Genomic DNA, 20,332 nt, shown 5'->3' with positions numbered 1-20,332 from the left:
GGAAAAAAGGGTCTTGTAACCAAAAGAGTAGGGAATAACACGTGTGTTGGAATTGTGAATAAAACCAACCAACTTTCACATTCCTTATTAAACGCGCCTCGTATATCTACTGTTGATTTAAAGTACCAGGTCAACATCGAAAAAGGCAAACATTATTCACGGGATACGCTAGGAATGCCTCAAGGAGGGAAGGCCCTGAACAACAAGAAACTAAAAGCTACACTTAGCACAGTATTCTGTAACAGCAAGAACTTTCATTAGAACAAGGGCGCCATTACGTCAAGAAGATTATATTCGCAGCCGACTGGAATGGACAAATACATCTGCTTTAAGGAAGAATCGGAAGGAAGGTTGCGGTTTAACCTCTTGTCAACGGCAAGTTCATTAGCGTGTAGTGCATGCTCGAGTAGAAGTGCAGCAAGGAAGGCTAGCGGTCTTGTCCTGTTCGAAGAAGCCCCACAACCAATGGCCTCAATCGATTTAAGATAAATGATGGAAACTGTAAATCTGGGTAAGCGAATGTCGCTCGTCCCGAATGCGAGCCACCGAGCGACGTGACGCAGAGAGTGGGACACTGCACTCGCTTTAGGGAGGTCGGCGGTGTTCAAATCCCCCTTCGCTCATCCAGATTGTGGCTTTTCTATACTGGTTCAGGTCAATTCAGCAATCAGAACCTTTGAAGAGCACACCGCTGATTTCGTTCCAAATCTCAAGTCACCTCGTTGAAGACGGGAGTTTACACTCAATCAACACACAAGGCAATCAAGTGCCTTAAGCATTGCGCCAGCACGAGTACTTGGGACACGCTCTTTCAGGTAGTTGAGTTGTTCTGTATGAGTGTTGTCCCATTCCTCCAACAACGTAACTGAAAAACTTTTTATTTCTAATAATTCACTAACTTTGGTGTAGTAGCGCTATAAAAAATAATATCAGGGGAAAGAAATTATTTATTTCGACATAGGACGACCCATAATCTAGGGGATAAAGCAGATCCTATATGTCTCTTAAAATTTTAAGGCAGCTTTTTAATAAACAAGACTAGAAGATTACCGAAAACTAAAATTTGACCATAATGCAATCCCATCACCAATACAATACATCCAACTAACCTACTGAAATAAAGGGTCACTGGTAATTACAAACGGTTTCAGGCAGTATAGCGCCACACCCTCCAGTAATTAACAATGGTATCTCTACTCCCATCTGTCACATCATTGACAGGGTACTGACGAAACAGTTTCCCCAAAGTTAGATCGTGCCACTAAATTGTCACATTTGGCACCAGGGGATATGGTGATTAGTTTATTAGGCGCAAGTATGTGGAATCATACTAATCGCATACCCACATGAGCATGTCAGTACCACACAAACTGTCGCACAGGCCACAAAAATATCAAACGAACAACAAAATCCCTAAAATTTACCGCCGTTCGTCTCAAGAAATTTCCTACGCAATCCGTAAGCCCTTCAGAACTCGAGCTCTAGTCCTTATTCCTGGGCAGTCTGCTTCCGCCTATGCCAACCGCAACGCTGTCCACGGCCTCCCAACAGAGCTTATAAGTACATCAGAATTTCCTTTGGAAGAACTGATCTGCCAGCCTATTAAGGACCTGAAGACAATTCCATGCTGCATAAGAAGTTGTAAACACTGATACTTCTCAATTGTCAGCAGTAGGCTCTACCTCGCACAACCACCACCACCACCACCAAAAAAATGGCTCTGAGCACTATGGGACTTAACATCTATGGTCATCAGTCCCCTAGAACTTAGAACTACTTAAACCTAACTAACCTAAGGACAGCACACAACACCCAGTCATCACGAGGCAGAGAAAATCCCTGACCCCACCGGGAATCGAACCACCACCACCACCAATCCAACTAAATTCACTAAAATTAAATCAGTAGGACGGAATCAATGAAATGAAACGATATCAGTGAAAATCACGAGAAAAGTATAGCTTGCAATATCATGAATATGTCCCGCCGAACGAAAATTTGTGCACATGTGAATTTCGTACTCCGACAGTCTAATGATTAATGGCTCAAATGGCTCTGAGCACTATGGGAGTTAACATCTGAAGTCATCAGTCCCCTAGAACTTAGAACTACTTAAATCTAACTAACCTAAGGACATCACACACATCCATGCCCGTGGCAGTATTCGAACCTGTGACCGTAGCGGTCACGTGGTTCCAGACTGAAGCGCCTAGAACCGCTTGGCCACTGTGGCCGGCTCTAATGATTAAGACGACTGCCCGCACAACGAGCAGATCACAGTTCGAATCCTAGGTTAGTTAAAATTTCCCGCTTGGCCACTGCGGCCGGCTCCAATGATTAGGACGACTGCTCGCATAACGAGCAGGTCACAGTTCGAATCCTAGACTAGTTAAAATTTCTAATTCTCAAGAAGCAGTGACCCAGAAAGTTCACCTTGATTATAAGCAGCTATTACTGTATTATTATGACGTAAGCATACGTAACCTATTTTTAGCAAGTTGACAAACTCGCTGAGTTCTCATGGCGGTGTGTTCCACTCCCTGGGCCTGTCGCTGGGAGCGCATCTCTATAAGGGTACAATGCAGGCATCAATGCAGGAAAGGGCACAATATGTTATGTCTGTTCACGGAGCAACGAATGTTCAGAACACGTTAAGGGAAATCGCCACTAGATGTCACGTTGACTAAGGTGTTTACGGAACAATTCTTTAACAAGAGAACAGTTGAAAAGAAAAGAAAGGCAGCATGAAACCTTCTAGGTCTGCAGCGATTATCAAAAATATCTAGACAGTGTTTACACCATCCTCATTCAAATAACTGAAACAAACACCATGTCATTTCCAGGTAACAAAGACCACTGTGCCCAGTGCCTTAGGCAAACGATTTCAACTGTACGCTTACAAGATTCTGAACTGAAAACATGTGATTATGAACGAGAGGAATTTGCCAACTGTAAGTTATTCCGCGTTGAAGAGAACGAACATTTCTTTCAGCAAACAGCATTTGGTAATGAAGCAATGTTTCACGTAAGTGGCTTTGTAAACAGGCATAACATGCGTATTTCTGGCTGACTGAAAGTCAGGTCTTGTAAGAGAGCACGTAAGAGATAGACGAAAGGCCAGTTTGTGTTATGAACTAATTCGCGACAAAGTCATCGGCTCATTCTTCTTCTACAGGAGCAGCCCCGTCTAATGGATCGACTAGGCAGAGCAACACCTCATTGGGCATAATGTATCTGAGATTCTGTTGATGCAGAATTTCCATATCAGTGGACTGGAAGGGAAATCTCATGGCCACCAAGATCGCAAGACCTTTTTCCCTTTGGGGATTTAATAACAACAAGGTGTATGCCACACTTTATCAGAAATGCGCACATTGCGTGAACGTATCATTGAGACTGTTTTAAAACAGCTACAAAATGTATGGTGCGAGATATAGTACCGTTTAGATATTCTGCATTCACAAACGGTGCTCACATTGAGTAAATTTAATGAAATTACGAGTGAAATCTTTATGATTGTGTGCACACGTGTTTGGAATATTATGTCTCTGTTAATGTAAATTACGAAGTCGTGACAACATTCCTCAGTAACACTTCATAAGGCAGGTGGGGGTTACTCCCAACCAACAGTCTCTAGTAGAAAACCTAGTTGATAATGGACCCAGGCTAGCGATCAATAGTGAAATAATGATGCTTACCAAAAATACTTCCAACGATTAACGTTATTTCATCGTTACACTGCAGGCCATTTCGACCGTTGTTCTCAAGCATTTAATGTATGTAACTGTTTCTAAGGACTGTTCGGTAGTCTGGCAGTAAAACAACAACGAGTCAACGGATGCCTCTCTGTGTGCAAAATTGCCACAGTTGCCTAACTGCCAGTCTCTACACTAACCATCGACCCTCTGCAGGTCCTAATACAATACGCTCAAATTTTCTACAATTACATCACAGTGTGGCTTCCCATATATGGGACGACGTTCATTTCTCTGTCGCTCCGTATCGGACTGAACTAAATGTTCAACTCGTTCCCTTGATTTCACTGTTTTCCAGAAAACAGTCGAAGACGAAACAATAATTAAAGGTACGTAAAAAGTGCACACAATATCTATGGTGACTTTACACTCCCCTGCTCCATACTCTCTGAATTCTTCTTGCACAATACGAAGTATGCAATAAAAATAGTGAGACTAACAACACTGCGAGCGATATGGCAACGCTTTGTTCTCCCAGTAGTGTGTTCATCCCTTCCAGACGCTCAGTCTCCATGCACCCACCAAGTGATTTCTGAGAGTGCCATCAGCTAAAACTTGTGTGTGTGTGTGTGTGTGTGTGTGTGTGTGTGTGTGTGTGTGTGTGTGTTACTAAAATGGAAGTTTTGTGTTGAACTTGGGGAAACCGCGAGTGCGACCTTCGAGAATCTAAAACAGCCTATGTCGAACATTCCTTATTAAGGGCACCAAGGTTTTCGGTGCCACAAATCATTTTAGGAGGCCGAGGATACGTAGAAGATAACCTCGTTCAGGAAGTCCTTCAGCTTCAAAAGGTGAGAAAAATGTCGGACGTGTGGGTGCTCTTGTTGGATTAGACACGCGTTTAACATTAAAGATCATGGGTAACTTGTTAAACACTTTCACTGGACACGAATTTTGACCACGTTTTGCACATGTGGAAGGTTTGTAACAAAAGCCTCACAACTGAGTAGGGCGGTCGAAAATACGCCTGCGTTGATCATCTTGAGAGGATTGCCAACGAGCACGAGTGGTTCAGTCGTCTGTTCACAGAAGATGAATCCTGAGACAAAGTGGCAATATGAGGAGTGGCACCCTGAGACATCTCCTAGACCGAAAAAAGCAAATGAAACAGAAAAATAACGCTAAATTATTTTTTTGACAGCAGGGGTATCGTGCACAAAGACTATGTTTCTCCAGGAAAAATCGTCAACAAAGTGTTTTACAAATATGTCCTTGCAAGTCTCAGGAGAACGGTGAATCGGCTAGAACGGGCATTGCAGACAACTGGATACTGAATCATGGCAACGCCTCCTGTCTAACGGCCACTTCCATCACGGAATTTTTTACCTCAAAAGGCATTCCTGTTGTTCCAGAGCCCCTCTATTCACTTGGTCGAAGTCTTTGCGACTTTTTCCTTTACCCGAAATTGAAAAATGTCTTAAAAGGATATCGTTCTGAGACTCTGCAGAATTTTCAAAAGAATGTGACCGACATGTTAAAGGTCCTACCAGCTGAAGGCTTTCAGTGCTGCTAGCAAGACTGGGAACAACAACTCCGCGGGTGTATGGCTGGGACAATAGCGTTGTTTGAAAAATAAAAAAAAATAATAGATAAAAAGATCAGTCGCACTACTTCTCGTACGCATCACGTACGCAAGGGAATGTAACACATCGCCAGTAAGTAGATCCAGTTGAATGACACAGTGTCTTCGAGGCATATTCTAGTCGAACTGGTACTTTTTCGTCTTCGTGCCATCGAAAGTCATGCCACGATATGTAGTCCAACGTCGAAGCGACAGCCACACGAAAGCAAAGTTTCTTCAGTTTGAGATACTTTTTTCGACAGCGACTCAGCGGCAGGTGCTCTCCTTCCTGGCTGCACCCAAATGCCTCAACAGTGGCTGGCCACCTATCGGCGTGCATCGGGGAGCGCACCCGCACATACCGGCGCGGAACATGACAGGCGCGGCGCGGCGTGGCGTGGCGCGCATATCGACCAGCGCCCTCAAAATAGCGGGAGGGAGAGGGGAGGGCAGGGCAGAGCAGAGCAGCGAAGAGTTGAGCAGAAGAGAGAGAAGAGGGGAGGGAGGGGGGAGACCACTTTGTTTAGCTCTCTGCTCTGCCCTGGTCCGTCTGCGCTGACGTAAGCCCGTGGGGCGGCGTGCCAGCGTCCAATCGCTAAACGATCGCTTTCTATTGTCGCCCGATTCAACATGACCCGGTGGCCAATTGCGGGCGCTCTAACTAGCGAATTAACGACTCTGACAACGACCTCTTTGCTATTCGTAGCCCTTGCTCGACACAACGCACGCGGTGCCATTTCAGCAGTCTTCCCCCTCTCATACGACACTCCACATGTCACTACGCGAACGGCAGTACGATAAATCGCGCCCATCAACAAAGAAGCTGGCATCCGGCGGATGTCAGGAAGGATTGGTACGAGTCATGTGGCAGGCTATTAAACAGAAAATTGACATCCCTTATACTGAGTGTTTCAAAATTATAAGTGTATTGGATAAAAGCTAGTGGCGACACTGCCGTAACATGAAGGATGTTCCTCACGTGGCATGTTTGCAGTCTACGGCTGATAGCAGAAGGTCAGTTGAAGTAGTGCTGTGTTGGAGTCAGCTGCTGTGCGTACTGTCTGAAAGTGTGGGATGCCACTTCACGCGCCCATGTTTAGGAAACATGAGAAAGATTCGTGGATAAAGACTGAGTGGCACGTGATCGGATCGCACAACAATGCCTCTTTCTGGCACCGCATCCCATCATCCTTCATGAAAATGAACGATGCCACACGACGAATCCCGTGCAGCAGCCCCTGCGTACGTCGGAGCGGGAAAAACTGGAACACCCATCGTATTCACCCGATATGAGTCCGCGCGATTACGACCTGTTGGCCAAAATGGAGGAACTTCTTAGTGGCACGGCCACAAGACAAGAGAAGACATCATCCGTGTCACAGGACGGTCCTAGTGAGACATCGACAGAGATGGACGCGCTAACGTTGCACGCCGCGTTCTCTCTCTGTGGGGTAAAGTGATCGAGAGGCGAGGGGATTATGTTATACAGTGAATGTCTGTCAATAAACTCTGGTATGAATTATAACAGTGTTGCCACTACCTTTCATCCAACCCACTTCACACGATTACATCTTTAAATGAAAAAGACAGAAACTTGGCGTCAATTTTAACTTACGCACAGAGGTACAATGATATTTTTTTCCCCCTCAGAAAGAACCATTCGAATTTACTGCCTGACACACATCAACTAACTAATTGAGCATAACGTTGCAAAGCGATAAGAAATGGAACGAGCGCTTAATTTCGGATATAGGAAAGGTGGTTGGTCCACTTCGGTTTATTGCGAGAATTCTAGGAAAATGTAGCTCATCATTTACAAACGAGACAGCGTATAGAAAACTAGTGCGACCAGTCTTGAGTAGTACTGGATCGCCACCGGTTCAGATTAAAGGAACACATCGAAGAAATTCAGAAGCATGCTGCCACATTTGTTAGCAGTAGGTTTGGTCAGCATGCGAGTATTACGAAGATGCTTCTGAACCGTGGAAATACCTGGAGGATGGACTACGTTCTTTTCTCGAAACACTGTAGAGAAATCAGTATGGTATTAATAACCGCTTTAGCTGTATTTAGTCCTTTATTATTGAGTAACTACCGGTTTCGTGGCACTAAAATCCCCATATTCAGGTGAACGAATGATTAAAACATTAGAGCGGAAAACCTGAAGATGTGGCTTTTAGTGTCACGAAACCGGTAGTGATCCAATAATAAAGAACTAAATACAGCTGAAGCGGCTATTAATACACAAGACGAATACTCATAGCTATGGTTGCTTCACCTACAAGGTTGTCTTCACTTCTGAGAAAAATGAGAGCACCGTCATTTGCGGCTGACTGCAGAACGCTACTACAGTCGTCGACGTACATTTCATGTAAGGATCGCGAAAACAAGGTAAGAGAAATTAAGGCTCCACTCGCGAGTGGACAGGAAAGGGAATTACTGGTAGTGGTAGAAGGTACCCTCTGCCATGCACTGTGTGTTGGTCTGCAGATTATGTGTGTATATATCTTTTACATATATCTTTGGGCTATTTTTTACAATTACTTTTAGCATGAAATGTTTTTTCTTTACCTTTCAGAAACGTTCAATGTTCACTTCTACGGAAGAACGGTAAATGTAAAGACGAAAGTCAAACTTGTCCCACAATTCACAAGCTTACGTAAAAGTTATTGTATTCACTGTAGTAGTTACGTGGCGTCATAGTTCACCAATGTTGGTGGAAACGGACAGACACATACGGAGTCTTCTAAAACACCGAAACAATTCACATATCGTGAGGCTACGTTAGATGTCAATGGTGGAAGAAAAGATATGAACGCCCTTTACATCGCCGAGGCAGCCCGTTGATATGACATGTCCTTACATGCAGGCGCCACAGCGGTAGTCTCTGTCGTTTTGAAAAATTAAAACGTCTCAAAAAGTTCACGCAGTTATGGAAGAAGCCAGATCTCCGTCATAAATAGGTACGAGATTACTGTAATGGAGCCAGCGAACTACCTACCTGCACAGGGGAAACAACTTACTAGTGGCACCAAGATAAAATTTAGTTTCGATGCGCAAGTTAAAATTTGTGTCCAGTTTTTATCTTCTTTCTTGTACAAGACATAGTCCTGTAAAACTGCACTAATCATTTTCGAACATGCTGTACTTCACAAACTGTTCAACAAATCGGAATAAGGTTTCCGACAAACGACGGAGCCTTTGGGGTAGGGTTTGGCTACTGGTCCTTGATCAGCCTGAATGATAATTCACATCCACACAGATCATCTGCATGAACTTGCAGATATGATACAAAGAGGTTACTATGTGGCTTTTGAGGCACCTACTACTTCTGTCATGTACGGATGAGAGCAGAGTTAAGTTACAAATTATGCGCCGTGTCCTGAAGGCCGGGCGCCTAGAGAACGACAGTTTTTGTCATTGCAACTAGGTTCTTATTAGATTCCTTATGAACTCTAGAGAGTTCGCCGATCGTCGTCACCAGTATTTGGCCGACGAGGGAAAAGAGAGGTGATGTCATTTCGTTCATCGTCAATCAATGTTCTAGTTTGAACCCCAAACCTCTCCTCATCGTCTGACAGAAACAAGGCATGTGACAGTGTTGACGAAGATCCGACGGAAGGAGATGATAAAGTCTTAGATTCCCGTTGTACCATTCGAAAGGGACAAGCCTTGTACCTGCACTGAGTTTTACCGTCTCCTTATCTTCCATTCCTCGCCCACTGATATCAGTTCAAACACACACACACACACACACACACACACACACACACACACACACAAACTACTCGCAGCTTCCCGCCTCCAACCTGATGGAAACACACACCACATGCTTCGTAACTGATTAAAAGAAAACAACAGCACACCATCTTTAAGACATTACGCAGGACTGCAGTATGGTTTTCTTCCAAAAGTTGCCACGTTCTCTGCCTTTTATCTTGAAATTATAGTGGACCGAAGCCAATACTTCACGACCCTAATGGAGACCGCAGATCGAACAAGACAGATTAAGCAGTATCATGCTTACCGCAAATGAAGCACCTTGCCGTCCAGAGAATAGCACAGCAGTCTGAAGCAGTTCTGTAAACAGAAAAACACCTGTTAAAATTTTTCCTATATCCCCCGCACGTAGACTATTGAAGAAGGTAACAAAAACCACCAGAGCGTACAGAAAGAACTTAATTCTGCTTCGGGTGTTTTAGTTAATACTACTCAATGAGCGTTCAAGATACGCTATTTGTTAAAGACAACAATCTAAAAACTTTTTTTTTTCACCAGAAGGACAATGTTTTACCCAAGTGGAAAGAGGAACAGATAGAATTCAATCAATGTCTAATCACGATCTTGCACAAGAAAATAAAAAAAATGGCTCTGAGCACTATGCGACTTAACTTCTCAGGTCATCAGTCGCCTAGAACTTAGAACTAATTAAACGTAACTAACCTAAGACATCACACACATCCATGCCCGAGGCAGGATTCGAACCTCCGACCGTAGCGGTCGCCCGGCTCCAGACTGAAGCGCCTAGAACCGCACGGCCATCTGGCCGGCCAAGAAAATAAAAGCTAAGTTTATTAATAACAACGTTTACCATATCGACAGATATCGGAGATACCCTTATAAGAGCATTTCAGTATTTTACACTCGCTCACTTAAGAATCTGTGTAGGAGGAAAAGCCGTAAGAGAGCTGGTAGCAAAATCCGTCTTTGCTGACTGCAGTGTTATTCGCATACTTTTGTCCTCGACATTTTTACCGACCAGACGTGCTGCGCGTGCACAGGCATCAATGATCCTCTCGAAACGACTTAACAGCAGGCAACGGTGGCCGCTTTGTCTGCACGAAACCATAAGGTACAGCGCGAATGTTTGTCTGAACGACTGAGAGTCAGTCACCATTGGGTGCGGTACACGCAACTCGCCTCCACGGCCCCTCTGCGAGGCTTTTACGGCAGTTTACTCACCGTCCAAGGACGGATATCAAGTCATGTAGCTCTCCGAGATGGCTGTACAGCAACTGAGTTAATGCTTTGCAAAGCGTAAAACTCTAATGTGTAAAGTGCGAAGCGCTGGCAGTAGAACACCTTTAAAGGTCTTACGTTATATTAGGATCGAGCTTTTTTAATAAAGATTCGGACAGTTTTTACATAAATATTTCGAAAACAGCAATATAATCTTTATGCTCCTCAGAGGCAGTATATTTAGCGAGAAGCCTTTCAAACAGTAAAATCATTTCATTTCTGCAGTAACAACTTTCAAATGCTTTCTTTAACGATCAAATCTGGAATTGACTTGTGGTCTGTACTTTGCCTTTCCACGAATTATGTTCCCAAACGCGTAACTTTAATTTGTGAAAAAAATTGTTATTGAAAGAACTGGCCTAGAATTTTAATGACAGTCAATCGTAATGTCTTGGCCTACGGAAACAGTTACAGTCCAAATATTCAATCGCAGAGTATTAATCGCAGAATCAGAATGGACTTAACAATAGATACACATATCAAGGCAATCTTCCAAAGATCAACCTGAACGATTGTCAGCAACAAAGGCTCATCTGTGGGCATCAGTCACGTCGTCCTCTTTTTGCAGGGTTAATTTCAGGGAAATATTCAGGTCTCAAAAAGATGTTTGTACGTTATGCCGAGTAACAATTTCATAAGGTACTATACGGCGAATCACAAATATACGTACTTGGATCTGTCATATCAATAAAATATTTTTATATCCAGAAAAATGCCGTTTCAAATTTCTTCAAGAGACAACGCTACAACACGGCTGAAATCTTAAGGTTTCGCCAAACCCGCAAAATACAGGGAGTTTCACAGCGATTTGACGGTTTCAAATCTGAATAATGCGTGCTAAAAAACATGATATGGCGACGGTGGCGCCGTCTATTAGTAGTACGGAGTGTCAAGCTTCGTTCGATATACATATCAGTAATCATGCCATACTGGTCGAAGCAACATCATGCGTTCGCAGTGGAGTGCTATTTTCGCTACGGTGAATCTATCGTGCGCGTCCAACGCGCCTTCGTTAGCATTTCAAAATTCAGCCACGATATCGAGTTCCTGCTCGTGCAATGATACTGAACTGGGCAATAAACTTCGTGGAAGCTGCCAGCGCATCGCACGCCTGAAGCGTTTGGCAGCAACAACTATTTCCAAACGCGCTTATGTCGAATGGCCGCTTCGCTCGCCCGATTGTATCGTGCCAGAATTTTACCTACTGTGTTGCCTGAAGCCAAGAGCTATTCTGACCGGTCGAGAAGCTTGCAACACTTGAAAGATCAAATTTAAGAACAAAACTGCCTGATTAACTCCAGATCCAGAAATTACTAAAAATGTGTTCAAAAATTTGGCGAAAAGCCTCAAATTTTGTGTAGCCGTGAATGGCCGTTATTTGTCTGATGTAGTATTTCGTAAGAAAACTTGAATAAATGTTGTAGCTTGTGCAAAATGGTCAACTCTGTTTCGCGACAAATTTGTGTGTTATTGAAATCTGAAGTCGTCGAAACAGTGCGAAACACCCTGCATATGAAAGCACACACAATACATCATCAACCAAGGAGAAGAACTGGAATTAAATAACTTCAGGCGACAATTGTATGATAAGTATATCATAGTTGCGTCTCTGTCATATGCTAGCGAGCACGTCTAATCCTAAGCTACGTTTCTTGATTCCCGCCCAGAAGATGATGTGGACTCACACGGCCTGTCGAGAACACGTCAGGTGGCTCATCCACAGAACGGCTGCAGGATGCCACAACGTTAAATGGACAAAGTCGACATATACTCACGCTTGTAAGTACGAGGTATTGTGAATTCAAAATACAAGTAGCAGAGGAAGCTCTTTTATCTGGACTAGGTGGGCCGTAGGACATCTGGATTACCGTAAATCGAGGCAATCCGGAAATTCAGAGGAAAATTAGTATGAAATTTATTTGACACCATAAACGCACAATGTCACACTTACTTTCATGTAAACAAATTATTCATTATTTTCACGTAATTTTTGATCACATATTGATAAAAACAGCTGAATGAGTTTTATACACTGAAATAATCAGTAATTTTCTTTACAGCCAGGTTCGTGTCTTTTATGAGCACCACGATCACGGAAGTATTCCAAAAGCAGCAGTTCGGCCGAAGCTGCCTACTCCCGGGGTTCAGAATAAACCATTACTTTGTCCAGATGCCCTGTTGCCTCTGTATGTGTCTCAGTGGCTTGAGCGCAACTTCGTCAATCATCACTACCGCCACTGCCTCTTGTTCGGGAAAACGACGATTCAAATCCGCGTGCGGCAATCGAGATTTAGGTGTTGCCGTTATTTCCCTAAATCGGTACATCAGAAATGGTACGGTAGTACGCTACGCCAGTAGACTCGCTATTGGCTGATCACAGATTTTTCAAGACTTCACGATTGTTGTCTCGGTAAACTCCCCTTTATCGTTATTTTGAAACAGGAGGCTCCAATTTGGTTCTGGACCCCGTTCAAGGTCCAAAACAAAATTCAGCAGTAGTGTTTTTAGAATGATCGTCCTTTATCCATCTTATGCAGTGCGTTGTCCGTAGACGCATGACCTCTCTCTTTAGTATCATTTCAGAAAGAGGTGCACAATATTGCAAGAAAAAAATTAGATTACTTTCTTAGGGGTATAAAATGTCTGGTAGACAGAAAAGTATAATCTGAAAACAAAATAAAAAAGTTCCTCCTCGACAACTCCTCTTCTGTAGAAGCATTTCTGTTACTGTGCTGTGTAATAGATGTTGAGTAGGTGATACTAATATCTGTAGAGAAATAAAAATTAATTCTAAACATGTAGCGACATTTAAAAATTAAGATGTGATGTGTATGTGAAACAACTTGGTCCACACCATTACGAATTATCCTGCAAATGACCCTTGTAACATGAAACTAACTAACACTACCACCAGAAGGGTGCGATGGAGTGCTGTAGAACACCATTCTTACTTATTAACTAACACCGTGTCGGGATCCGTGTACGGTGGTTGAATGAATCTAAATTTAATGATCGCCGTCTCCTATAGTTGACGCTATTAATTCCACAGTATCGTGCCGCTAAGCGTTTACGACGATTACACTTTACCTATATAAACAAGTGAATTGTTCAAATTAATAAGACACAAATGATTTGTATATTCGACTTTGTAGAAGACGTGGGCCACTGTTTTTAGTTCTGTCAATGAAAAGTAACAATAAAGTTCAACAAATAATAGTGTGTTTCCAGAATGAAATTTTCACTCTGCAGCGGAGTGTGCGCTGATATGAAACTTCCTGGCAGATTAAAACTGTGTGCCCGACCGAGACTCGAACTCGGGACCTCTGCCCTTCGCGGGCAAGTGCTCCACCATCTGAGCTACCGAAGCACGACTCACGCCCAGTCTCACAGCTTTACTTCTGCCAGTATCTCGTCTCCTACCTTCCAAACTTTACAGAAGCTCTCCTGCGAACCTTGGCGAACCAGGGCAGAGGTCCCGAGTTCGAGTCTCGGTCGGGCACACAGTTTTAATCTGCCAGGAAGTTTCATATCAGCGCACACTCCGCTGCAGAGTGAAAATTTCATTCTGGAAACATCCCCCAGGCTGTGGCTAAGCCATGTCTCCGCAATATCCTTTCTTTCAGGAGTGCTAGTTCTGCAAGGTTCGCAGGAGAGCTTCTGTAAAGTGTGGAAGGTAGGAGACGAGATACTGGCAGAAGTAAAGCTGTGAGACCGGGCGTGAGACGTGCTTCGGTAGCTCAGATGGTGGAGCACTTGCCCGCGAAGGGCAGAGGTCCCGAGTTCGAGTCTCGGTCGGGCACACAGTTTTAATCTGCCAATAGTGTGTTTATTTCCTGTCACTTGGACCGTTCGCACTTGTAACATTACACATGTCAGCAACGAAAAATATTTATGCAATCCCCGTGAAACTACGTAAACGTATAAACAATAAAATAAATGTATACAAATGGAAACATATACTACCATAATCATTATTCACGCGATGCACAGTCAATCAAAGTAGTTTTTGATAAGTGGCCTTCCTTTGTGCGTTCCAAATTTGTTTCAACCTTTCAGACCACGGTGTTCCAGTCCGTTTTCTAATTTCCGTCTGACTAACTTACCAACCAAATATCTTTCGTCTGAATGTTTTTCTATCTGTAACGTCTGCCTGTGTTATACCAGTCTGCAGACTCAGAAGGATATAGACTGCAGTAGTTACTCGGAGATGAAGATGCTTGCACAGGATAGAGTAACGTGGAGAGCTGTATCAAACCAGTGTTCGAACTGAGGACAGAACACAAAAGACCAGAAATTAGGCGATCAACTACAAAAAACGCAATTTATATTCTGTAAGGATGAGCCAAAGAAACTGGTACACCTGTCTTATATCGTGTACGGCGTCCGGGAGCACACAGGAGTGCCGCAACACGACGTGGCATGGACTCGACTAATGTCTGAAGTACTTCTGGAGGGAATTGACACCTAGAATACTGCACTGCTGTCCATAAAACCGTAAGAGTACGCGGAGGTGGAGGTCTCTTCTGAACAGCACATTGCAACGGATCCAAGATATGCTCAATGATGTTCATGTCTGGGGAGTCTGGTCGTCATCGGAAGTGTTTAAACTCAGAAGAGTGTTCCTGGAGCCACTCTGTAGCAATTATGGACGTGTGGGGTGTCGAATTGTCCTGCTGAAATTGCCCATGTCCGTCGGAATACACAATAGACATGAATGGATGCAGGTGGTCAGACAGGATGCTTACGTATACGTCAACTTCCAGAATCGCATCTAGACGTGTCAGGGGTCCTATATCACTTCTACTCCACACGCCCCACACAATTATAGAGCCTCCAACAGTCCCTGTTGACAAGCGGGTTCATGGATTCGTGAGCTTGTCTCCATACCCGTACACGTCAATTGGCTCGGTACAATTCGAAACGAGACTCGTCCGACCAGGCAACATGTTTGCAGTCATCAACAGTCCAATGTCGGTGTCGACGGGCTCAGGCGAGGCGTAGAGCTTTGTGTCGTGCAGTCATAAATGGTACACGAGTGGGCCTTTGGCTCCGAGCGCCCATTTCGATGATGGTTCGCATGCTAACACCTGTTGATGGCCCAGCACTGAAATCAGCAGCAATCTGCGGATGGGTTGTACTTAAGTCACTTTGAACGATTTTCTTCATTCGTCGTTGGTTCCGTTCTTGCAGGATCTTTTTTCCGGCCGCAGAGATGGAGATCTGATGTTTTACCAGACTCCTGATATTCACGGTACACTGGGGAAAATCCCCACTTCATCGCTACCTTAAAGATGCTGTGTCCCATCACTCGTGCACCGACTACAGCACCACGTTCAAACTCACTCAAATCTTTATTATCTGCCATTATAGCAGCAGTAACAGCTCTAACAACTGCGCCAGACACTTGTTGTCTTTGTAGGCGTTGCCGACCGCAGCGCCGTATTCTGCCTGTTTACATATCTATATATTTGAGTACGCATGCCACCACCAGTTTCTTTGGTGCTTCAGCGTAAAATACAGAATGGACTATCATTGAACGATGTGCGGTTCTATGTGCAAAACTGACAAAGAAACATGAAAACAAAGCGAGGATGTCGTGTCCCGTTTTGTGTGTTACACATTCATTTACGTTTCTTTTCCTACCAATTCATCAACACTACCGGTAATCGTAATCAACTACTGAACTGTAGCTTTGGTAGTGCGAAACTCTTCAATTAGCTTCGAACAATGACGTTGGCAATCGCTTCATCAGCCTGGTGTGTCTAGCTTCACAATACGAATGGGCGTTAGATTGACGTATTATGTTAATGCGTAATTATCTGATATCATAAGCAATTGTTATTTTCTTTCACGTAAAATTTTGGATCAGGTTCATCGTCAATGGATTTATCTGTGCCTTGTCGCGGTATTACAAAGTCCTGTGCTTTGACAATTGCAGTTCATTATTGCAATGAATTTCTGAAAAAAACTTTCATTTAAAATATCTGAGCTTTTTTTCACCTTTAAATAATTTGAGAGAGAACCACTTTAATTTCGGATCTCTATCTTATGTCGAGATGTTGACAGCAAAACGCAACTGTATGTCTGCTTTGCCATTAGTGCGTTACAGAGTCTTTTAGGTACATCTGTATCGTCCTGAAACACGTCGTGAAAGAGTTGTAAGTGCTGAGCAGAACAACTCTCGGTAATTCCTGAAAGAACAGCGGTTTTTCTGTTGTTGCAATAACTTGCAGCAGAACGAGCTCCCTGACAGCCGCAATCGAGTACAGTCGCACGCGCGCTGTGAGCGCTGAGAGAGCGAGCGCTTCGGCCATTGAGGCGGCGCGGCGGCGGCGGCGGCGGCGGCGACGGGGCTAAGCGGTCTCGGTGGGTCGGCCACTTGCGCGCCGCGGCTCGGCTGCAGGCGAGGTGCGACCCGGGGCCCGGCCGCCGCCGCCGCCGCCGCCGCACAAAGGCCGGCTGTCAGCCGCGCCGCTGTCACCGCCGCGCCGCCCACTGCCGGCTGCGAGCTTCCCCCGCCCCAGTCCGTCTTTCTATTCACGCTACCTGGCCGTGTTTCTCGCCCAACGCGAAAACTTCTACGCCTGGCAATGGCACCGACATAGTATCAATCAACTGTTGCGCAATAATGCAGATCGAATCACAAATTGATTGCAAAATAAATTTGCTCATACTGCTTTTTTTTTCGAAATACCACTTTTTTAAAATTTGAAATCGTTCAAGCATGTTAGATAAAGAATTGAAAAATACTACGTTTATTCGTAACTGTATGAAATTTATCCTTTTCACTCCTACGTCACACACTACGCTTAAGCAAAATGGTGTGAAACTGAAGCCCTTAATAAACTTTCTTTAAGTATAAAAACACAGTTCTGAACACCAAATAAACAACAGTCACGATACAATTAATGGTGCTATCGAAAATGAAGGGAGACGAAAATTTAATAGTCATGGGTGACTGGAATTCGAGTGTAGGAAAAGGGAGAGAAGGAAACGTAGTAGGTGAATATGGATTGGGGGACAGAAATGAAAGAGGAAGCCGCCTGGTCGAATTTTGCACAGAGCACAACATAATCATAACTAACACTTGGTTTAAGAATCATGAAAGAAGGTTGTATACATGGAAGAACCCTGGAGATACTAAAAGGTATCAGATAGATTATATAATGGTAAGACAGAGATTTAGGAACCAGGTTTTAAATTGTAAGACATTTCCAGGGGCAGATGTGGACTCTGACCACAATCTATTGGTTATGACCTGTAGGTTAAAACTGAAGAAACTGCAAAAAGGTGGGAATTTAAGGAGATGGGACCTGGATAAACTAAAAGAACCAGAGGTTGTACAGAGATTCAGGGAGAGCATAAGGGAGCAATTGACAGGAATGGGGGAAATAAATACAGTAGAAGAAGAATGGGTAGCTTTGAGGGATGAAGTAGTGAAGGCAGCAGAGGATCAAGTAGGTAAAAAGACTAGGGCTAGTAGAAATACTTGGGTAACAGAAGAAATATTGAATTTAATTGATGAAAAGAGAAAATATAAAAATGCAGTAAGTGAAACAGGCAAAAAGGAATACAAACGTCTCAAAAATGAGATCGACAGGAAGTGCAAAATGGCTAAGCAGGGATGGCTAGAGGACAAATGTAAGGATGTAGAGGCCTATCTCACTAGGGGTAAGATAGATACCGCCTACAGGAAAATTAAAGAGACCTTTGGAGATAAGAGAACGACTTGTATGAATATCAAGAGCTCAGATGGAAACCCAGTTCTAAGCAAAGAAGGGAAAGCAGAAAGGTGGAAGGAGTATATAGAGGGTCTATACAAGGGCGATGTACTTGAGGACAATATTATGGAAATGGAAGAGGATGTAGATGAAGATGAAATGGGAGATATGATACTGCGTGAAGAGTTTGACAGAGCACTGAAAGACCTGAGTCGAAACAAGGCCCCCGGAGTAGACAATATTCCATTGGAACTACTGACGGCCTTGGGAGAGCCAGTCCTGACAAAACTCAACCATCTGGTGAGCAAGATGTATGAAACAGGCGAAATACCCTCAGACTTCAAGAAGAATATAATAATTCCAATCCCAAAGAAAGCAGGTGTTGACAGATGTGAAAATTACCGAACTATCAGCTTAATAAGTCACAGCTGCAAAATACTAACACGAATACTTTACAGACGAATGGAAAAACTAGTAGAAGCCAATCTCGGGGAAGATATTCTAAAGGTGGCATGGGTAAAATACAGGGAGCGAAAGGCTATTTACAATTTGTACAGAAACCAGATGGCAGTTATAAGAGTCGAGGGACATGAAAGGGAAGCAGTGGTTGGGAAGGGAGTAAGACAGGGTTGTAGCCTCTCCCCGATGTTCTTCAATCTGTATATTGAGCAAGCAGTAAAGGAAACAAAAGAAAAATTCGGAGTAGGTATTAAAATTCATGGAGAAGAAATAAAAACTTTGAGGTTCGCCGATGACATTGTAATTCTGTCAGAGACAGCAAAGGACTTGGAAGAGCAGTTGAATGGAATGGACAGTGTCTTCAAAGGAGGATATAAGATGAACATCAACAAAAGCAAAACAAGGATAATGGAATGTAGTCTAATCAAGTCGGGTGATGCTGAGGGAATTAGATTAGGAAATGAGGCACTTAAAGTAGTAAAGGAGTTTTGCTATTTGGGGAGCAAAATAACTGATGATGGTCGAAGTAGAGAGGATATAAAATGTAGGCTGGCAATGGCAAGGAAAGCGTTTCTGAAGAAGAGAAATTTGTTAACATCGAGTATAGATTTAAGTGTCAGGAAGTCATTTCTGAAAGTATTCGTATGGAGTGTAGCCATGTATGGAAGTGAAACATGGACGATAAATAGTTTGGACAAGAAGAGAATAGAAGCTTTCGAAATGTGGTGCTACAGAAGAATGCTGAAGATTAGATGGGTAGATCACATAACTAATGAGGAAGTATTGAATAGGATTGGGGAGAAGAGAAGTTTGTGGCACAACTTGACCAGAAGAAGGGATCGGTTGGTAGGACATGTTCTGAGGCATCAAGGGATCACCAATTTAGTATTGGAGGGCAGTGTGGAGGGTAAAAATCGTAGAGGGAGACCAAGAGATGAATACACTAAGCAGATTCAGAAGGATGTAGGTTGCAGTAGGTACTGGGAGATGAAGCAGCTTGCACAGGATAGAGTAGCATGGAGAGCTGCATCAAACCAGTCTCAGGACTGAAGACCACAACAACAACATCGAAAATGGATAGAAGGCAAGTGTCTTAAGATACACTGGACCGCAAGAAAGCAGTTTTTGTCTTTATTTAAGCGTAACACTTTACATTCCACATTGGCCAGCGATTAAAGTAATCTAATCGGATATTCTTTGTAGGTGACAATGATTCCTTAATTTGACACTGTTGATATCCACTATATCTGTGCTAGCCGCTCCACCACGCTTTTTTTTGCACCTGGACCAATCTGCCCTAGAGTTAGGTCTAGTTCAATTCCAAACTACTTCCGCTTAATTGGCTTGTCCACAAATTTATTACAATTATACAAACCAGATACGAAAACAAACAAACATAAATGCCTTCATTTGGATATAATATTTATATGACAATTGCCAATGTTGCAATCTAACAAATACAATTTTCCCATATGTGAGTTGTAAAATGGAACAACAGGACGTGGTCCCATTCTGTTCTCTCTTTTTTCTGTCAAACCTTTACATTTCAGATTTGCGCAGCTTGCCGAAAAAAAGTAGGCGGAAAAAGAGACACTACAACTGTTAACGTTGAAACAAATGAGCCCTCATTTGCTTCAACTTCAATTTATAAAAGGTCACTGAACCAAGCAGCCATGTTTAAAACTTTGCATTACTACCGTCTACATACAAAATCACGACAATGTCCACTTTGCCAATAGCAGTAGTGTATTCCTTAAAGTATCCACGTACTTCTTTTTTAGCTACTTCTCATTTTGAAAATTACACTTTGATATTCT

At 43.4% G+C, this 20,332-nt stretch overlaps 1 protein-coding gene across 1 annotated transcript in view; it reads right to left on the bottom strand.

Moving 5' to 3' along the window:
* LOC124709385 (neuronal calcium sensor 2) overlaps positions 1 to 20,332 on the bottom strand; it is a 672,737-nt gene that overhangs the window by 584,117 nt on the left and 68,288 nt on the right. Inside the window, exon 2 of the mRNA XM_047240834.1 lies at positions 9,344 to 9,396. The gene's annotated coding sequence lies outside the window, so the exon portion shown is untranslated. The remainder of the gene's footprint in view (positions 1 to 9,343; positions 9,397 to 20,332) is intronic.

The sequence above is a fragment of the Schistocerca piceifrons genome, chromosome 1 (genome assembly GCF_021461385.2).
Source record: "Schistocerca piceifrons isolate TAMUIC-IGC-003096 chromosome 1, iqSchPice1.1, whole genome shotgun sequence".
Classification (NCBI taxonomy): domain Eukaryota; kingdom Metazoa; phylum Arthropoda; class Insecta; order Orthoptera; family Acrididae; genus Schistocerca; species Schistocerca piceifrons.
Note: the sequence above shows the minus strand (reverse complement) of the source record. Positions and strands in the feature narration are given on the sequence as shown.